The sequence below is a fragment of the Microcebus murinus genome, chromosome 1, assembly GCF_040939455.1.
Source record: "Microcebus murinus isolate Inina chromosome 1, M.murinus_Inina_mat1.0, whole genome shotgun sequence".
NCBI classification, from domain to species: Eukaryota; Metazoa; Chordata; class Mammalia; order Primates; family Cheirogaleidae; genus Microcebus; species Microcebus murinus.
The window spans coordinates 27,478,780-27,502,047 of NC_134104.1; positions in this window are offsets into that span (position 1 = coordinate 27,478,780).

Here is a 23,268-nt window from a genome sequence, read left to right on the forward strand (position 1 = left end):
CAAAAAGAAAAAGGAAATTATAGCCCATACAAAGGTAAATAAGCAGCCAATATAAGTTATCTCTGAGTAGCTCAGATATTAGATTTATTAGATAAAGACATTAAACATACTATTCTAAATATGATCAAAAACTTAGATCCTAGCTCTCTGGGAGGCCGAGGCGGGCGGATTGCTCAAGGTCAGGAGTTCAAAACCAGCCTGAGCAAGAGCGAGACCCCGTCTCTACTATAAATAGAAAGAAATTAATTGGCCAACTGATATGTATATAAAAAATTAGCCGGGCATGGTGGCGCATGCCTGTAGTCCCAGCTACTCGGGAGGCTGAGGCAGAAGGATCGCTCGAGCCCAGGAGTGTGAGGTTGCTGTGAGCTAGGCTGACGCCACGGCACTCACTCCAGCCTGGACAACAAAGCGAGACTCTGTCTCAAAAAAAAAAAAAAAAACTTAGATGAAACTGTATCCAAACAGTTAAAGGAAAGTTTAACAACCATGTCTTACCAAATAAAGAATATCAATAGGAAAAAATTGTAAAAAAAAAAAAAAAAAAAAAAAAGCCAAACATAAATTCTGAGCTTGAAAATTATAAATGGCTGAGATAAAAAATTAGGGGGATTAAACAAAAGACTTGAAATGTCATAATCAGTGAATCTTAAGATAGATCAACAGAGATTATTCAGGCTAAGTTTCCTTGGCTGTGCAGGAGCTTTTCAATTTGATAAGGTCCCATTGTTGTTTTATTTTTGTTGTAGCTGTGATTGCTTTTGGGATCTTCTTCATAAATTCTTTCTCTAAGCCAATGTCTATAATGGTTTTTCCAACATTTTCCAACACTCTGCTCAATATTCCTCACGAATATAGAAGTAATCATCCTCAACAAAATCCTAACTAAGCAAATATAGCAACATGTAAAAAGGATTATATATCATGATCAAGTGGTATTTATCCCAGGGATGGAAGTGTGAATAAACATAAGAAAATCCATTCTTGTAATATACCACATTAGTAAGATGAAAGAGAAAAAAACTGATCATTTCATTAATCTCAATAGATACAGGAAAAGCATTTGACAACATCTAGCACTCTTGAATGTTAAAAACATGAATCAAATTAGAAATAAAAGGGAACTTTCTCAGTACACTACAGGGCATTTATAAAAATCTCACAGCGAATATCATATTAATGATTTAAAAAAAGTATGAATGCTTCTCCCCTAAGATCAGAAAAAAGACAAGGATGTTTGCTATTACTATTTCAATTCAACATTGTATAGAGTTTTGAGCCAGGATAATTAGTCAAGAAAAAGAAGTTAAAAGCATCCAAATTGTAAAGGAGGAAGTAAAACTATATCTATTTGAGTGTGACATGATCTTGTAGATAGAAAAATCCTAAGAAATGCATGAGCATGCACAAATACACACAATCAAAACTAATAAATGAGTTCATCACAGTGGGAGCATGTTACAAAATCAATATTTTAAAAATACATTGCACTCCTCTATACTAGCAATGAACAATCCAAAAATGAAATTAAAACCTATTCCATTTATAATAGCATGAAAATAATAAAATACTTAGGAATTGATTTTATAAATAAAAAATAACATATGAAACATATGCACTAAAAACCACAAAAATCACTGAAAGAAATTAAGGAAGGCCTAAATAAATGTTCATGGATTAGAAGACTTAGCATAGTTAAGAGGGCAATATTCCCCAAATAATCTACAGATCCAATCCAATCTATATCAAAATTAACCCACTGATCCTTAAAGTCATAAAGAAATGCAAAGGATATAAAATAGATGAAATAATCTTGAAAAAGAAGAACAAATTTGGAATACTCACACTTCTGATTTGAAAATACTGTCATAGAATTGGAAGTCCAGAACTAAACCCTTACATTTATGGCCAATTTGTTTTAACAAAGATGCCCAGATAATACAATGAGGAAAGAATGATATTTTTAACAAATGACACTGGGGCAACTAGAGACATATGCAAACAATGAAGCTGTACTTCTAACCTATACCATATAGAAAAATTAACTCAAAGTAGACCCTAGACATAAATTTTAAAGCTAAAACTATGAAAATCTTAAAAGAAACTGTGGAGATAAATCCTTCAAACCATAGATTAGCATATGGTGTTTTAGATATACCAAAATCAGAAATGACCAAAAAAAACAAACAAACAAAAAAATTGGACTTCATTGGACTAAATTGGACTTCATCAAAATTAAAAACTTGTGTGCTGTAAAAAACACCACAAAGAAAATATACAGACAATTCACAAATTGGGAGAAAATATTTAAAAGTCATATATCTGATAATAAATTTATATACATAAAAGGTAAAGAATTTTTATAAGTCAACGATATAAAAAACAGGCCCGGTGCAGTGGCTCATGCCTATAATCCTAGCACTCAGGGAGGCCAAGGTGGGAGGATAAGATCATTTAAGCTCAGGAGTTTGAAACTAGCCTGAGCAAGAGCAAGACCCTATCTCTACTAAAAAAATAGAAAGAAATCAGATGGACAACTAGTGATATGTAGAAAAAATTAGCCGGGCATGGTGGCACATGCCTGTAGTCCAAGCTACTTGGGAGGCTGAGGCAGGAGGATTGTTTGAGTCCAGGTGTGTGAGGTTGCTGTGAGCTAGGCTGATACTATGGCACTCTAACCAGTTGAAAACATGCTCAATATCATTAATTATTACTATTAAGGAAATGCAAATCAAAACCATATTGAAATACTTCTTCACACCAACTGGGCTGGCTAGAGTTAAAAGGACAAATGATAACAAATGTTGAGATTGTGGAGAATTTAGAAAACTGATGCATTGTCGTGGGAATGTGAAATGGTGCAGCTGCTTTGAAAAACAGTTTGGCAGTTCTACAAGAAGAGTTCCTGTAGAGTTAAAGATAGAGTTATCATATGATTCAGCAATTCTGCTCTTAGATAGACACCCAAGAGAACTGAAAAAATATTTCCATGCCAAAACATGTACACAAATGTTCATAGCAGTACTATTCGTAACAGCCCAAAACTGGAAGCAATCCAAATGTCAATTGATGAATGAATAAACAAATTGTAGTATATTCTTGAATGGAAAATTATTTTTGCCATAGAAAGGAACTAAATATTGATAAATATCTCAATATGAGTGAACCTTGAAAGCACTGTGCTAAGAGAAAGTAGCCAGACTTGAGACCATATATTACATAATTCCACTTTTATAAACTGTCTGTATGAACTTACTATACTAAAAAACACTGAATTGTACACTTTAAAAGGATGAATTACGTATCAATATAGCTAGTATAAAAATTACTGATATCTGGGTTTTATGTCCATATACTTCAATTTAATTCTTGTAGGATATGGCCTGAATCTTGAGAATTTTTAAAGCACTTCAAATGATTCTATTGTGCACCCAAGGTTAAGACCCAGTGGTTTATGCCATCTCTTTAGGAAAGTAACTGTCAATCTTGGATATCCATTGCAAAACACCTAGGGAGTTTTTGAAATGTCAATGCTTGGGTCTGGCCCTCAAAATTCTGATTTAAATGTCCTGGAGTGTTGCCTGGGCAATAGAATTCTTAAATTGTTGATTCTTATGTGTAGCAAAGTTGAGACATTGATCTGTCATCCAAGCCACTCTAAGTGCTCAGTACATGCAATGACTTACTGTGAATGTACCACATGAATCTCAAACCCAGTCTGTTTGAAATGAAATTCATGATCTTCTTTCCAAAATCTTAATCTCTACAGTGCTCCACCATCCATCTACACTCCAAATTATAAATCCAAAAATGACCCTTGACTCTTTCCTCTTCCTCATACATACTTCACACACAGTCACTCAGTCCCACCAATGTCAGTGCCAAAACATAGCTCTCAAGTTGACCCTCTCTCCCTCATTCCCACTACTTTTGCTTCAGTACATATGTGTATTCATCTCCTCCCACAGAATCATTATCAATGGCATTCCAACTACTCTCCATAACTCCATCCCTGATCTTTTCCAATCCATTCACTAGATTACTCAGTAGAGCATTTTAAATTGCAAATCTGATTACACCACTTCCAGTTTAAAATCCTTCCATGGTTCTCAAGTACTTTCTGAATGAAATTCAAACACTTAGACTGATTTTTAATTATCTGTTTCTACCTAGCATTATCATTCATCACTCCACCACGCCTCCCTCATTACCCTATCCTCTGGTGATGGGAGACCGCTTTCACATTTTCTAATGTGCATTATTCTTCTACCTTTTGAACTGGTTCACAACTCCCTCTCCACATCTAGACCCACTCCCTCTGCTTAAACTTTTCCTCTTCCCTAAAGACTTATTTTGGACACTGATTTTTTTCAGAAAACACATCCTGGTTAATCTCAGTATGAATTATTAATAAATTTCTTGCTGTGTGATCCCACATAATCCTGGATATTAGTCTACCACAGAACTTATCACTCTTATGAAATTGTCTGTTAACTCTCTCTTTTAAACTGATGGCTCTCTGGGACAGAAATTGTAACCTGAGGTACACTGAGTAGAGAATCAACATGCAGTAGATGCTTAATCACCCAAAATATGCGATAGAGAAATGGTGTGCTCATTTTTTTTTCTGATTGTAATGATATATAACAGCATTGGAATATATTTATTCTTTACTGTTAATTTTTTAAAATTATAAAACACAATATATAGCTGGAAGAATGCATATAGGAGGTTTGTCTGGAAAGTATCCTGCCATTGTTAGTATAATTAGAATAGTTTGCACAACATTGATGTAACTTTGCAGCCAAGTAGAGTAGACTGGAATGCGTATGCGTAAACAATGACACCTTCACTGTACTAGGAGGTGGGGCACTAGAAGTCATTGAGCAAGCATGTGAACTGTGTAGCCATTGCATTCAAAATGACCCTACAAGCAAAGAAAGTAAATGTGCATCAAATTTTGCATTAAGCTTGAACATTCCTCCACAGAAACTATTCGGATTATTCAGAAAGCTTTCAGGGATGCTGCAATGAGTGTGGCACAAATAAAAGTGTGGCACAAACACTTCAAAGATGGCCACGAATCTGTTGAAAGTGATTCATGTTCTGGAATGCTTGCAACAAGCAGAACACCTGAGAATGTCGATCTTGTATGGATTAGGGTAAGAGACGCTGGGAGAACTGTGTGAGGTCCCAATATGCCTACTTTGAAGGGGACTGAGGAGTCATTGTCCTACATGCAGTGTTTCTTATATCTTGTATCTTCTTCAATAAATGTCTCTATTTTTCATATTGCATGGCTGGATACTTTCCACACAGACCCTGTATATACATATACAATATATGTGTACAAATATGTATGTATGTGCATATATATGAAATACACACATATACACTATATGCACACATATACAGGGAAGAACCTACCCAGAAATAGAAAAATATTAAAAGTGGTTTTCTAGGACATAAGATTATAGATATTTCTATTCTTGTTTAAACTATTTTGCTTTGTGAACATGTATTATTTTATAATGAAAATAAGTTTTAAAAGATAAACTTGTCTAATTTTTTTCCTACTGATTTTATCTGCCACAGTTTCTCTCCTGACAGAGCTAAATAGAGCAAAATTCACGCTCTAATCTTTGTATCTGTATACTCTTGTCCTGAATTAGGCACAAAAACCCACTGACCAGCTGAACACTGCCAAGGAAATTAGGATTCTGGGGCTGTAGGCGTTGACAAAGTTTTTGGAGGTAGATATGGCTCAGGGATTTCATTGTTCATTCCCTTTCTCTATATCTATAGTCTCTACAGATAATACAAAATAAAATTGATTTATATTGGAATAGAAAAGTGAATTGAGCGAGTAGTTTGAATTTCTCATGTTTTGAGTCATTATGATACATTTACACATTATAATTAACTGCCTTTGTGTAACTTAATGTGGTAGAAGAAAATGTTAAGGGGGAAAAAAGAGAAAAGCTTAGATATTTATATCTTAATCTAGCACTCAGTATGAGAAATTCACATTTAATCAAACTAAAAACACCATATTAAGACTTACATATGCATTTGAGAATAAACATTACACTTTAGTTTAAACATTGTTTACTCAAAAAATTATATCACATCTTCAGAGTAGCAAAGGTTGATTGGGGAAAATGTTTCTTATTATATCAGTTAAAATTATGCTGCAGATAACATAAGGTTCAGGTACCATTTTAGGTGGAATGGATTCTGAGTTTGTAGACTATTTCTCTGATTATGTCATTAATCTGACTGAAGCATATGGACATTAAATTTGAATGTTACAAACTGTATTATATTTCCATTGAGAAGTCTTTCATGTTTACAAAATTTAGACATCATTATGAAACTGCTCATTCATTTTTCTTTTTATAAAACCACAATTCCCAAACAATTTTAAATGAGGAACAGAACAACATAAACAAAGCAAACCAATGCCTAACCATGCATCTCTTGATTTTGATCATCTTAGGTAGTAGTTTAGCTTAGGGTCTTTAAGCCCCTCTCTGGAGGGGCCTAAAATTCAGAAATTCATCAAGAGTGTGCAGCAAATACAGCCAGAGCAAGGACATATCATTCACATGAAGATAAAGGACTAGGAGGATGAAGGAAAACCTCAAAGGGGAAATTAAAACACAAAAGAACAATTTGGAGCTTAAATAACAGCAAACATGGAATAGAAGAAAAGGGCATGGCTTTGCCTTCTTGATAATGGGAAGTTGCCTAATTGTTTGTGTGAGTATAACCCTTAGCTTTAAAATTAATGTAATTTTCCTTCCCCTGCATCCTCACTTTTACCTCCCCCTTCTCCTCCCACCTCTTAAGTATTCCCAACCTCATGCCCAAGTTAGGGCATGTGTTCCCTCTGCTCTCCCTACTCCCACCTCCTATCAGGTAGCTGAACTTTAATTTCCACTGGACAATGGTGCTTTGACATCCAAGGATACCTGTGGCTGGCTGTCCTATGGCTGTCTCTATGTTTAACCTCTTTCCACTTCTCTAGCCCTGTACTTTGTGTTTTTGGCATGTGAGAGCTTAGAAAACTTTTAGAATTCAGAATATGTATATGACTGGTTCCCCTTAAACAAACCTGAGTATACACATAAGTATAATTTTACTAGCTATTATAATGTGATCTTAAGGCCATCAGGGTAACATAGGTAAAGGTAACATAGCCAAAGCCCAAAATATTACAAACAATTGTGATCCAATTGCCAGGGTGCCTGATCTCAACTGTGGGTGAGAAAAGTTTCACAGAAGCTTCTTTTAAAATGTCATTAACAGATACATTCACTAATAAATTGCCTAGACTGGTTTCTTAGGGTAACTATGACACAGAAATATTCTGATGTAATAGAATGTAAGAAAAAAAAAATATCTATCCATGGTCCTGAGATTACAGGTTGGAGCCCAGCAAGTATAGTGAAAGAAAGCTATATGAAGACTCAATTGCTTTGGGTTCCAAGCCCAACTCTGTCACCTGCCATAAATGGCAAAGGAAAACTCTCAGAAAGAATTATTCCAGTTTTTCCAACAAGTCTAAAATTGACTGTAGACTACTTCATTATGATGCCATAAAGGTAAATGAAATAATTACTTTAGAGTACACTGGATATTGTTGACTATCATGCAAATCAAGAGCATTAACATTACTCATACAGAAATTTAGTAATTTAGAGATTGGGTTGGTTCATATACATTGGATATAATGGTATTTTTAAAATTTCTTTTGAAACATTTTAATTGAAGTGTTGTATATATGCACAAATCAGTGTACCAGTTGATGAATTATCCAAAAGTAAACAAATCCATGAAATTTCCATGAGGTTATAAAATAGAATATGGCCAGCACCTAAAATCTCACATTGTACTCCTTCCAATTACTCAATCTCCTTTCTTTCCTCAAAGGTAATCATTGTCCTGGCAACTAAAGCCATAGATTAGTTTTGTTTCCTTTTAAACATTCTCTAAATGTTATCATACAATATATACTCTTTTGTATCTGACTCAATGTAACTTTTATGTATGGGTATTTATAATTTATTTACCCATTTTTCTGTTTATGGTTGTTTCCAATTTGGAGCTACTAAAAATAATACAGCTAGGACTATTCTCTTAAATGTCTTTCAGTGTGCCTATATATGCATTTCCATTGGATATAAACTTAAAAGTGAAATTTCTGGGTCATAGGTTTTATGTGTGCTCAAATTTAGTACATAATGCCGGTTTTCCTAATGGTTTTTACCAGTTTTTACTGCTACCTTCTGGTAAATACGTTCTAGTTGCTCTACATCCTTGTCAACATTTGGTAATATCAGTCTCTTATTTAACTATCTGGTGCATGTATGTAGTGACAATTCATTACCATTTTTATTTGTATTTTCCTGACTTATATCAATTTTATCTGACTTTCCAGGAGTAGAATTCTCACTTTCTGATATAACTGCTCCTTATAATTGTAGAGATTCAGGGTGCTATGCATAATCATGTCTGTAAATAGCTACTGTACTCCAAGCCAAACCACATCTCTAAAAAACAAACAAACAAACAAAAAAAACCCTGAACAAATACCCCCCAGTTTTACTAGCTTGAGTACAGGGAAACCCTAGAAGGTGGAAGGTGGAAAGTGTGTGTGTGTGTGTGTGTGTGTGTGTGTGTGTGTGTGTGTGTGTGTTGAGGGAGGAGAGAATCCCATGAAGATGAGAGCCACTGAGAGGAAGTCACAAATTACGTGCATAATCTCTTCCCAAATATCTAGCTCTGCATACATGGGGCAGCCTTTAGCAAAGAATATAAAAACAAACTTGCAATTTCAGAGTTTATTTCCTACTAATATAAAAAGATCAATAATCTTCACAGGAACATGACAAAATCCAGATTCTCTACAAAGTTTTATTTATAATATCAAAGATATGACCACAATTACTGAACATATGAAGAAATAGGCAAAGGTGATCAAGAGAAAAAAATAAAGAGATAAAAATAAAGGAGATAGAAATACTCAAGAGAAAAAAATAAAGGTAATCGATGAAGATAAACTCCAGGATGAACCAGATGTCGGAATTAACAGACAAGGATTTTAAAACAGACATCATAACAGTGCTCAAGGGTGTAAAGGAAATTATGCTTATAAAAATGTAAAATACAGCCATGTGCAATGGTGTCTGCTTATAGTCCCAGCTACCCAGGAGGATTAGGTGAGAGGATCACAAAATAAGAAATCTCAGTAGAGAAAGAGAAACTGCATAAAAAAAATAATTTCATTAATAGAAATTAGAAATTTGGAAATGGAAATTTAATTTAATTTAATTAATTTACTTATTTTTGTGAGACAAGGTCTCACTTTGTCTCCCAGACTAGAGTGCTGTGGCATGATCACAGTTCACTACAACATCAAATTGGAAATGGAAATTTAGACTAAAAAACTAAAAAACATATATCAAAATAAAAAATTCACTGAACAGGTTTAACAGCAGTTTAGAGAAAGCAAAAAAAAAAAAAAAAGAATCAGAAAAAAATATCATTGAGAATAAACCCATCTCTTTTTCTTTGGGTCAGCGATTTTAGCAGTTACAGATTATGTGTGACTATGCAAGGCTGTTATCATAGTCGGTAGATTTTCCTTTGGAAGATTGTCTCTGCAAGTTTTTTTTTAATATATATATTTAAAAAATAAGAAAAATAGAAAAATATTTTAAGAAGTCTATAATAATAATTTTAAAAAACATAGAGGCTCTCATTCAAGATGGCTTACCAAACATTCTTGAGTTTATCTTCCCTGCTTCCTCGAATCCATTTTCTAATGACACAGTAAGTAAAATGATAAAAATAAATCCCTAATAGCACTTGAAAGCCAGGTGGTATGCTACCACAAACCAGAAAAGCAAAGAATTCCTGGAAATACCATAAAGCAAATGGGAACAGATTAATAATGAAACCTAACAAAGCTGAGGAACTATAAATCCCATACAGACACTGAAGAGCTCAAAATAGATGAGTTTTTAAAGCAGCAAATCACAAACAAAACAAAAGGCATAGGATCTAGAAGATGAGCAGGCCACAGAGAGATGTCCGGGTAAGTAATTAAAGAATGATTAAAACAGCTATATCAGGAATCATCTTTACCCCCAAATTACTGAATCTCACAACTACACCCAAGTTGAATGTCTCCAGTACAGAATATAGAATGAGAATTCCATGCAAGGACTTATGTTCTGGGCTGAATAAATTGAACCATACCTCAAGAACCAGCTACATCTAATACAAAGCAAAATTACCCGGCTATTCAACCCCTGCCCCATCAAATATGGAGGGTTAACAGAAGGAAGAGTGAATCCTTATGAACACGTATTTTAAAGTAAGACTTTTATAGGACCTGAGAGCTGTACAGAAAATAACTAAAGGATTCCAATTCCTTACGTTCTTGCTCCCTTGGTGGTAGGACCAATGTCTATGCCTAAGGTGACCACATAATTGGTGTCCAAAGTAGGACACTTCTGAGTACAGCTGGGCACATTGTCAGTAATGTTTCTTGGATAAAAGGCTTAAACCAAGACTATCTAAAGTGACTATGGTCATGCCTGCCTATGCCAACACACCTCCCCAAAAATGAGTAGAGACAGAGCAGTCATACTTCCTCATGGTTGATGATTGGGTCAATTATGCTTGCCTGTTGATCAATCAGAAAGTGTGAAGATTTCGATCAAAAAAATAAAATAAAAAAAAGAAAGAAAGAAGAAAAGTAAAAATATAACTTTTTGTGAGACAATTGCAATGGATTTGGACATTAGATCATATTTAATAATTACTGTTAATTTTGTTGGTTGTTTTGCAATCATGTTTTTATGTCCTTATTTGTTAGATTAACATGAGGATTATTTACAAATGAAATCATATGAGTCTAGAATTTGTTTTAATATATTCTAGTGGAATGCTGGGGGGGAGGGGAGGATAGTAGAGAAAACAAAATTGGCAATATTTTGGTATTTGTTGAACTTGAGTGATGAGTACATGGAAGTTTATTGTACTATTATCTCAACTTCTGTGCATGTGTGAAAATTTCTCAATAAAATTTTTAAGTGTCAACATAAGGGTTTTTAAAGCTTAAAGAAAAACAGTATATGAAAAAAATGACAGCCACAAAATATGGGAAGGCAAAACAAGTAGTAAATGATTTAGAAACCTCAAGAAGCTAAATCCTAAACTAGCAATAAATAAATTTAAAAAATAATTCTATTTGATCCATATACTCTCCAAAAACTCATGAACGGGGAGACCATTTACATGTAGCAGTACAAGTGAACTAAGAATAAGAGAACTGGTGGAAAGTCTATTTGCAAAGCATTCAGACTTCAAGATATCGTCTCCCACAATGCTTAGCCAAAGATCTGTGCCACTTCCACCCTTGTAGAAGACCAGAGATTCAACTGTTAGAAGCAGATACAAAGATTTTAAAAATTGGGAGATACCAACACCAGCCTATGAAACAGGTGTTCCATACTGAAAGCATGGAAACTAAGTAAAAGTTTTCACATTTATATTGAAACTCCTGTCCTATTTTCACTCCCTTTTCCAAGGATGCTGGTAGCCAGACTTATACCATCAAGGCAGGAAAAGATTTTTATCTGGAGAATCTGAACTAATCACAGGAAAAAGATCTAAACATATTGATTTGGGATCCCCAGTGGGACAGCCTAATAAGAACACTTTATAATTAAACTTATAATCAATAAGTCACACATACATACAAACATTTTAATCAGTTTTTTATTGCCCAACTCTTATTTATAAGTATATATCCCCAAATCACCAGATACCTGAGGAAAATTTGTAATATGAAAGACAAACCCAAACAAGCCAACTTGAAGGAAACAGAATTTATGCAGGGATATAGGAAAAAAATATTTTTTATATTCTCAGAGAAAAAATAGAAGCTATTTTATTCATGAAAAAAGAACTGTCAACTCTACAAAAAGAATCACCATAGAATAAGAAAGAGACCTTGTAAACTTAAAATATTAGAGTAAAATTAAAATTAAATAAAAGTATTAAAAATAATATTTTTAAAACTACATATGAAATAGAAAAGATAGGAAAATTATAGGACAAGTACAGGAGGTACATTATCCACAAAATAGATGACATCAAAAGGCTAACAGAGAAAACATTAAATTAAAATATTTTGTTTCAATAACATTTCCTGAATTGGAGGATAATTCAGTTTGAAAGGCCCATTGAGTGGTCAATACAATGAATGAAAAATACACACATTAAAATTCTACTAGAGTTCCAGAAGGAAAAAAAAAAGGTGACCTTAAAAATTAGAATAAAAATTAACCTCCACAAAAGCAGGAACTACAAGAAAACAAAACAATATCACCTTTAAAATTCTGTGAGAAAATTATTTCCAAATTAGATTTGTATATCTAGCTAAACTTTGAAATTAAAAATAAATGAAGTAAAATAAAGGCATTTTTAGAAATCAAAATGAACATATACATTTTTAGACATATATATATTGAACAATTTACCTCCAATGTACTCTTCTTAGGAAATCATGGGAGAATATGCTCCCTCAGCATGAGGACATAAAATCGAAAAGGGGGACTATTTGGGATCAACTCAGAGAGGTGGAAAGAGTCCCAGGAAAACAACTATAAGACTGATATGGAAAAAACCTGGTCCAGATAGGAGCTGTTCAAAATGTTAATGCAGAGAAATGGTCAAGTAAATGAAATTCTTATATTCTATACAGGCAAACAAAACAATAAGACAAGTATGATATGAATTTCAGGAAATTTTTTTAAAACACTTTTTTAAAAAAAGTAATTTCACATGTAGTTGACGTCACCAATATCTCATTCTCTTTTCCTTCCTGAAAATTCCAAATCCCAATGTCCTTGCAATTAGACAGGGCCACATGAATAGTGTGAGCCAATTAAGTGAGACAAGAATGACAATCACTTCTGATCTGAAGCAAAGAAAAGCTCCTAGATTCTCTCTCTCTCTTTTGCCTTAGAGATTATTATTGAGCTGGTACAGCCACAAGATCAAAATATGCTGGACTATTGGGTTCATGCATAAAGCACAACTGCCCTGGAGAATGGAGCAAACTTTGCATGGCCAGAAACCACTGAGATTCTGGTATTGTTAATTGATATATTATGGATTAGCCTATTCTGGCTTATACAATATTTATATGTTTCTGTGAAAATAATATTTAGTATTCATAGCACAAACATTAATCATTGTTCTATCCAAAATTACGATATAACTCTAGGGTGGGCATATACAATGTGCTATGTGAGAGTGGTATGTACACATAAATGTGGGAATGGGGGAAGAGCCTAGTTATGTGTGTTGGTGTGGTGTGATGTTGGGTATCAGAGGGAGCAAAATCCCTCTCTTCCACAGTGAAAAGTCAATAAATAGTGTCTAAAAGTCAAAGAAATGGTAACAGAAGGATATCTTGTCCTCAGATTTGGGACTTCCTATTTAGGCACAAAGGAAAAAACCCTCTTAACAAGCACATAAAAGGCAGATCGATTGAGAACATATATTGGCTTTCACTTTTGGAGGTGTGACTATGAAAGGTCAGGTCTTTGACAATGGTCAAAGGCCTTTTAAGTAATTATACTTGACTGGCTTCCCTCATTCATAGTGGTAGAGAGGTGGGAGGATATTCCTGGCAGCAACGTACGTCCTTAACCAAACTCTCTTACCACTCAGTTAATTCAAGGAAGAATACTCATCTGACATGAGCTGAGACAATAAAATCCTCCGCTGCTGAATTTAGGATTGAGACTAAATGACCCTAAGCTTGGTATGCTCTGTTTTCTTGAAATAAAACATTTTGTGAGGTGACTATGTTCCCCATGGTGTTAACTGAGTAACAAACGCCAGTGTGGGACATGAGAAGAAAACTGATGCAAAGACAGATAGTGTCCGGAGTCCTTGTAATGCCTCAGTTCTTGGTCCTGTGAAGCACCTTTTATGTATAAACTAACTCAATTTCTGTTCACACTTAGAGCCAGAGAGTTCTGACTGTTAAAACTATGCTTATCAACTGGGACATTAAAAAAAAAAAGGCAGCTTAATATTCTTTCCTTTGCACCTAAAAATACACAGTCCTTAGGTAGTTAGAGGGAAAGACCTCAACCAGAATCTCTTTGCCTATACACCAATATTTCTATACACCAATATTTCTCTGACAGCTGTGCAGGTCTTAGAATAGGCGTCGGGTCCTCCTTTTATGTATAAAAGGCACAGAAAACTGTGTCTAGGAAATACTGTGGAGCTAAAACAAGGGTTAGACTCTTGAACTGAATGATTTCACCACAGTGTCTTCTGCCTCACTATGGATCACATACTCACAGGGAAAGATTGTAAAGGATGGAGGGCGGGGGAGCCACCCTCTCTAACGTTTACTTTTTAGTACAGGAGACTGACATTAATTATCTCTTTCCCCACCTCTAGAAGTCTCTGGAATCCTTTTGCTGACATTATCAGCCCAGGTTTATAACACCCCACTCTCCTGGAAGACAGAAGGAAAGTCAAATGCATTATACCACTGGGAGGACATAAGCTAATAAAGAGAAATGATTAATCAATATTTGTGAGCAACACATTGAAGCAAAGAGAGAGTCTGCATTAGCTGCTGAGTGTAAACCTCTTTGGGGGGAGAGCACTTTTGAATCCACTCCATCATTCTTGATTTAGCAAATGTGAGCTTTTCTTCTTTCTTAGCTAACAGCCAAAATAATTAACACAGAGTTTACATGTCCTGGGAAAGTGCTGTATTGAGAAAAAAGAGAGAGAGAGATTGTGCAAACCCCGTAGCCAAGTAGGTTGCTGCCAGAAATAGAACTGTGAACATCAGTCTGATTGGAAATGCAGCTGTGTGGAGTAAAGGTGACTGAAACTCGGAAATCAGCTCAGCACCCTCTATGAGCTTCTCAGACTATCAAATCAGAAGTACAGAGAATAGGACCAGTTTTGGATGAAAAACTCCAGATGAAATAAATGAGTTATTAAAACCAACATTAAGGTATGCATTAAAACAAAAAAGATTTAAAGCATTTCCTTTGACACTGTCTATTCTAAATTCATACCAAAGCTACATATTTTAAGCTTGTCATACATTTGTTTGCTTTTTTGAATTGAAAGAGACCCATGAGATCACATAGGTCCTTATGCTTGCTTTAAATGGCAGAGGAAGAGACCCCCAGAAAGGTTAAGTGCTTGGTCCAGCATCAGCAGCTAGTGAAGAGCAGGGGAGAGCATCAAAGCCAGGCCTCCTGTCTGCTAATTAGTTCTTTCACCGCGCTGTGCTTCAGATAAAGTCCATAAGAGTCCAGTAGGATAATAGGAATAATGTCACACCTGAAAAGACTGGTGATCTCCTGCGAATATCAACTTGCCACTTGTGAGAATGTAATTTTTCTTTCCCAAAGAGGGAATGACAGTCTTCTTTTTGAAAGCTATTTAAAAGGTGCAAATGTGTGAACTTTGAGCAAACTGCTAAGGCAAGTGTATTGCCTAAGCAGTAAAAAGTAATGTCACAAGTAAAATCAGGTGACTTCATGTGCAAATTTTACCCTCTGGAGTCTAAATATCTTGATCATCCTTAAAGGGAGGGAAAAAATAAGGCATCAGGCTTCTTGTCACCACAATTGAACTGCAACTCCATTACTGAATCAATACTCCTGCTAGCAAATATCCCTCTGGAGTAGCCTTGCTACAAGAATTTAAACAGTTTTGGGAGGGAGGAGTGGTAATTCTGGGAAACTTGAGGAAAATAATGACCTCAAAACAGAATTTGTTTAATAGATAGAACTGGGGCTGGGTGGGTGTGGGTGTGGTTGAAGAGGGTGGAATGGTTTACATATAATGTACTTTTTAAATTAAAAGACATAGACATTTTAGTCTCAAGACAGAGGATAAAATGATCAAATGGATCTTTTCCCCAAATAAATACTGTTATGTTACACTTTCATGGTCAATAGTGCTCCATTTGTAGGTGCCCCTCGTCTCAAAAACCAATTTGGCTTATCTGTTTTCTCCTCCTTACATATATCTCAAAAGCTGTTACAGATTCAGGGAAATAGATGACCCAGTCACAAATGCTCACTTCTCCAGGGAGTTGCCTTTAAATTGACCTTGAGATTCACCAACGAAAAGGAGCATTTGTGTACCTCAGGACAGTATTAAATCTAGAAAAAATTAAATAAAAAATGAGGCATAGGCAGAGTTGGCCAAAGCAAATAAATACTCATTTAGACAGCCAAACCAATAGATAAGAACCCAGAGCCACCATTAAGCTGCTGATTCCTTATGGGGCATAAGTAGTTACAGGAAATGTCTGTTTAGATTAATGTCACACAATCATCAGTCTTTTACAAGAAATTTTAAAATGTGAACTTGTCTAACTTTTTGTGTGGCTTTGTGTTTCTGCTCCTTTTTTAAAAAAGATTTTGTTGATACTGGGGAGAGAAAGATATAATAATCTGGGGTTCAGTCAAGGAGTATATACGTCAAGGAAAATTTTCTTGTTTACTGTGAATTTTAATATACTCAGCATCTTTTTGCTAAGTCTTTGGTCTGCGAAGAGGAAACACACAATCATGTGGTGATATTAGTGGGATTATGGGTTACCAATGAATAAAGTGAAACCAAGTTCTGTATGACTTGTGGCATAAATAAAAAACGGTTGGTATTGTGAGAGGAAAATTCCCACAATTAATACTCAATGGCTTGGTAGGGTAGGTTTTTAAATCTCCAACTGCCACCTACTGATGAGGGCTATTTTAAAAGTTAGGTAAAGAAAAAGCAAAGCTAAAGATTGATTTTGCTATGCCAATCTGGAATAAACTTACAACAAGAATTTTTGAAAGGTAAAACAAAGACATAATATAGCTATGTCTATAGCTTAGACTTATCTAGTACTTTCTAGGTGCTGTGGATAGTATGGCAGGTTAAAGATGGCTATAATTTTTTTTTTATTATTTTCCTCCCATGGAGAGATGGGGTCTATTACTCCTCTCTGAATCTAGGTTCATTCTCAAAAAGCTTTGACCAGTTAAACATGGTAAACTGTCTCTGTGTTAGTTTCTGGACCTGTGTTAGTTAGTCCTTAGGAAGCTAGGAGCTTCTATTTCTTTCTTCTTAGAACACTGTCTTGGATCTCTGAGCCTCCATGTAAGAAATCTGCTTATCCTGAGAGAGTCTGCTGAAGAGCTTCCCCCATAGGAACTCTGGTCAACCTTTCTAGCTTTCCAGTCATACTTACACATGCCAGACATGTGAGTGAAGCCCTTTAGACCCTACCAATAGCTCATCTACCAGCTAAATGCCAAAAGTGACTTCAGTTGATGAACCAGAAGCATTAAGCACAAGAACTTTCCCCTTTGAGATCTGTCTACATTTCTGACCCAGAACATTGTGAGATATATCATCCAATAGCTGTTACTCAAAGCCACTAAGTTATGGCGTGCACATCAGAAAATGTAATACACAAACTCTTCACATTCATTAACCTATTTACTCCTCATAGCAGTCTAATCATGTAGGTAATGTCATGTGCCCCATTTTAGAGATAAGCCTGAAGAAACTGAAAGTCAACAACATTAAGCAACTTGCCCACAATCACATTACTAGTAAAGGACAGAGCAAGGATTCAAGCTTATGCAGTTTGATGTCAGAATCTATACTCTTAGCCAGGATATTTTCTCCATCAATCCTGAAAAAAGTTAAATAAAATTACCAATCAATAAATATTCACAAAGTGTTGAAATATTGTAAAGCACTGATAGGTGCAAGACACTACAGTAGAGGAGGCATGGCCACAGATATTGATATCGCAGTCCTATCTAATAAAAAAGCATTCCTTGACTCCCAATATAAGACAAAATGTGGTACCTTCCTTATCCAGTCCCATCTGCTCTCCAATTGTCTTTATTTCATCATTCCAGCTATTTCCTTTATAACACATAACCCTACCTGAAATCACCTTGTTCATTTGTTATTTAGTTGTTTATTACATTTCTTCCTCTCCTGCATAAGTTTGGTGGAGCTAGTATGGTAGGGTTTGAACATCGTTATATGCCCAGCTTTATTATATTCAATAAAAAGTTATTAATTGTATGTTGCTAATATCTCATATTCTTATCCTTTTTAGGCTAGACTCATAGCTTTAAAATGCTAAAGGCATTCAGGCTAAAATGTTTAAATGTTGAGGAAAAGACCACAGAAGATCTCTAGGGCCATTTCTCTCCCCTTTCCTGGGAAGGCATGTCATTTTAGTTAGAGCAAGTGACTTTAATTTGACCTCAGTGGATGAGATTCATATGGTCTATAAGCCCTTTAAAACTGTACCCAAAACATAGGAATACAGATTTCTGTGCCTTTATCTTGAGAGAAGGACCATAACTTTTATCACATTATCAAAAGAATCCTAAAATCACAAAGTATAAAGAGCTATTTTTAATGAATTGTTTTTCAATCTTTTTTTTCACTACCATCCATTAAGAAATACATTTTTTAAAAACAAGGATTCAGTATGTGAGCTCCCACATATACAGAGAAGGAAATGGAAAGAAAAGTTTCATGACACATTTCCTCTAATTTCATGCAGTGCTCTCTGATATTTTCAATTTTATTTTATTCTACTTCATATTTGAAATGCTGTTCTTGACCCACACAATTGATTTCATAACTCCCTAGTGAAAGGCACTGTGATAGAAACAATTGAGCCACATTATTACCAGTTCCAGCTCCCTTATAGACGAGGTGTTAGAATCAGTTGAGAGAAGGTATGGCATCTTGGCAGACAGGTGGAGACATATTTTAGGGCAGATGCAAGCTTGTGAACTTTCCAATCATACTGTGTAGCAGTGAGTTGCACACCTCTCTGGGTAAGTCCCACTATCAGAAAAATGCATAAAAGTATAATACAAGATAGGACTTTGTGAGTGTAGATATGTATATCCATTTGTGTGCCCATCGTGGGCTTCGACAGGGGCAGAGTGAGGAGGGTGAGGAGTATGATAGTTTGATCTTTCACAAAGGAAGTTCTTTGAGAGCACATCCTGTGGTGAATCTACAAACTACCTACAGAACTTCACACGGCTTCCTGTGGGTACTCTGAATGGGGAGGCAGCCAGTACAAGCAAAAGATCACTGTACTCAGAATCAAAAGAAGTGGGTTGGAGTCCTAGTTCCACTACTTGGGCAAGTTACACAAACCCTTTGAGCTTTAACCCCTTATTCTCTAAAATGATAAAAATAAAGAAACTTTGTTCACCTAACAGGGTTACAGTGAAGAACAAATGAGAGGACGACTAGATAGACCTAGGGATTCTCTCTTGTTTTCCCCTTAAACTAAATTTCACTAGTTGAAAAGAATTCCAATTAATCTGGCAGTTATTAGCAAATAATCCCTGTTCATTCAATAACCAATTTTTTTTTACAGACTACTCATCGTACAACGTTTATAATTTGCATTTCAATCATTCCACTCCCTGTCACCTCTTTTCATTATAGTTTGTCTACACCATCTTCTCAAGAGAAAAAGGACTTTAATTTCTTCAAAATCTTACTAGCAACTAGCAGGACCTTGAGATGGTGGCAAGTAGAGCTGCTTAATGAGATGGAATGAAGGTAGTGGGGAAGATAATTAATGTTCTTTATAAATTGTTGTAGGCATTTTTGTTGTCTTTATTTTCTCAAGGTAGATATAAGACAAGTTTGTCATACCAAGGTAGGATAAGGCAGTTATAGATTTGGGGAAATATAAGCTGTCTCCCTGTACTAAGAAAATGAGTATCATTTTCATATCACTTGCTTAAATCCTCTTGTTTGTTCCAATCTTGGTTGACTATCTACCTTGTTTGTTCTGTTTGGTAAGTATGTTTTTAAGAATAAGGGAAGAATCTTGTGACTACAAAAGAATGGCAAAAGTAGTTATAACTTGGTTTCATAAATGATCGCACAATCTTAACTCTTTCTAGGCTCTAGCTTGCTAGTCCCTAAAGAGCTCAGCTATACGTAAGACACTCTGTCATACCCTCAGTTGCTAAGTGAAGAGAGCTAGTTTTGGGGCAGGGCACTGTTCTAACCAATGAAATTCCTTCTGTCCAATGGAGAACTGAGAGAAGCCCAGGTGATTTTGGCATAGAGATTAAACATTGCACTTGACTTGGAACAAAAGGCATGTGAAACCTTTTGTCTTGGTAGCCTAAAATTTCCTTCCATGTTTTGTAGAAGATGGAAGCCCCAGTTTTTTTAACTGTATAGTAGGAGCATATGTGAGTGTTGAAATGCATGTGCCCATATATACATACACCCACCAAAATATTCATTGTGGATATTCATAGGATCGGAGATTTTTAAAATAATATTTAGCTTTTCAGTACTTTCCAAATATTCTGGGCTGGCCACAGTGGCTCACACCTGTAATCCTACCACTCTGGGAGGCTGAGGTGGGAGAATGATTTGAGGTTAGAAGTTTGAGACCAGCCTGAGCAAGAGTGACCGTGTCTCTACCAAAAATAGAAAAAATTAGCAAGGCATGGTGGTGCGCCTGTAGTCCCAGCTACTTGGGGATCTGAGTCAGGAGGGTCACTTGAGCCCAGGAGTTTGAGGCTGTAGTGATGAGCTATGATGACGCCATGGCAGGGCAAGAGGGAGAGACTCCGACTCAAAAAACAAAACAAAACACTAAATTATCATATATTAAATTTATAACCATAACAAGAAACATTAAATTGCTGGACAAATGTACCTTAGAATTGTATTACTTCGATTCAGTAGATGATGTTGGGAATCATCTACCAGCACATGGATAAATAAATAATTGGATTACCATTGATAACTTGAGAATAAAAGCTAATTAAAAAATGATTCTGCTCTTTCTTTTGTATGCGGAATGAAATGGGCCATTCTAAAACCCCGGGGAGAGCCTCCTGGGGCACCCTTCTTCATAGTGGCTGGGCCAGAGCATTGCCACATGTCATCCTGCTAAGGCTCCTGCACAGATCCCTCTGATACATGACTGCAAATGAACCTTGGAGGCCATAGGACAGCTCCCCAAAGAGTTTGCATAAATCCATATCTCTAAATCTTCTCTTGCTATGACAGGGAAGTGCCGTTCAATTCTCTGAAACAGAAACTTTGCTGGCCAGTATTTTGTCTTATGATCCCAGGGATTTCTTTTTACTCTCGAGTTTCTTATAATGTGATATGAGGAGGCAGACAGTAGAATGATAAATGATCAGTAGTTCTCTTCTAGCAAAAACACATCTACAAGTTCTCATAATGGCCTCTAGTGCTTACATCCTTTAGGTATCAGTAAAATTTTAAGCCATTTCACCAAGATACAGCATCCACAAAAATACATTTTGCACATCCTTGATTCACAAAGACAAATGAGGTATGTGTAAGACCTATTTGCATACACATTCCACAATAATTGCATCAGCCTTGGCTTTTTTTGCATTCTTAACAAAAAGCACGGCCTTTGGAATCAGACATGTATCTGGATTCAAGTTTTGGTTCCACCACTTACTGTTTTGTGATCTTGTGAAAATTAATTCCATTCATTCAAAACCTATTTATTTATTGTTTTTGATGAGCCACGCACTATGCTAGAGTTAGGAGGTATAACTATGAACATAATAGTAATGGTTTCTGCCATTTAATGAAATGTTAAGTGATTTTGAACTTATAGTGAAAAAGTATTTATGACAAGTCCAAACCTACATACTAATCCAGGCCCTGAGACAAAAATCTACTCATGTAGATAAAAAACGGAATATAACATTGAACAATATAGATACAGAAATAAATATAAACACTGCTATGAGAACATAGAACAAAAGAACCTAGTTTGGATGAGTGAGTTGGGGAAACTTTGAGAAGTAATATTATGTCAAAGACCTAAATGAGGAGTAGGAGTAGCCAGGCAAATTCTGAGGGAGTGTTTCAGGCAGCCTGGGTATAGACAGCATGTGTGAAGATGAAACAAGTTATGCATATTCTAGAAGGGAAAGATTAACATGAGGCTGGAGTGGAGTGAGAAAGGAAAGGTAAGCATAAAAGGTATACAATGTGAGACTGCAGAGGTAGGCAGCAGGGTCAGAGCAGGCAGGGCATGGTGAGTCAACTCCCACAGAACTTTGCAGATACGAATTGTACACAGAGGAGCAATATGACTCTATACGCATTTTATAAGGTAATTCTGGCTAGTAGGTGGATTAAATGGGAGTCAGAATGAAAAGATAAACCATTATTGCAGGAGACTAAATGAGGGATGATAGTGACTCAAACTAGCCTGTTGACCTGGATCTGGAGCTAAGTGTATTGCTTGAGTTGTTTACTGGAGGTAGAATCAGTAGGACTGGTGATCACATAAGTGTGAGGTAATGAGATAAGCCAGCTTACCAGAAAAATGAGGGATATAAAAATGATCCACCACACAGGCTCATGGTGAACATTAAATGAGATAATACAGATGCACACAGGAAGCATTGAATGTATATAAGTTGCCATCATTATAAATGTAAGTACAATAATAAGCACTTTAAAATTATTTTCAGTCATTCTAAATTACCCAGAAAGTGAGTAGTATCTTTATAATGGTTGGGAGTTGAATAAAATTGAGGGGTAATAATTTTGAAATTCTGAACCCTCAAAATCTTCCCTCAGATGCACACATGTCAAAGGTGCTATCATTTTTTATTTGTTGGCAATGACTGCTTTATGACTTTACCACATCCTAAAAACAACCTCAACCAGGAGGAGAAATGCTCAGGCTTCGGAAAAGGATGAAAACTTTCATTAAAGACTCACCTCCATGCCACTAATCCAAAGTATTTGTAAAGGAGTATATTCTTTATGGTTCTTACAAATAAAACTCAGTTGAAGGATTTTGGTGACCTAACTTCTTGCCTCTATAATTCTGAGAAAGAAAAACATTGCTCTTATGTGGCAAATACTTGACCTTTTATATAAAGATTTCATTTTTTTGAACAGGACTACAGGAATGACAGGAAAAATGGAGGGTCAGAGAAGCCAATGAGTGCTGTTTATGTCTTGAGAAAAAGAAAAGGCAAATTTCAAGAGTGCAAGTCAGCAGACAGAAAAACAGATCTTTCATGGACATTCTTCCAAAATTACAGACTTTCACCTCATCACCAGAGACTTTTGGTTGTTTCCTCAAGCAAAACAAGGATTGAAGGATAATTT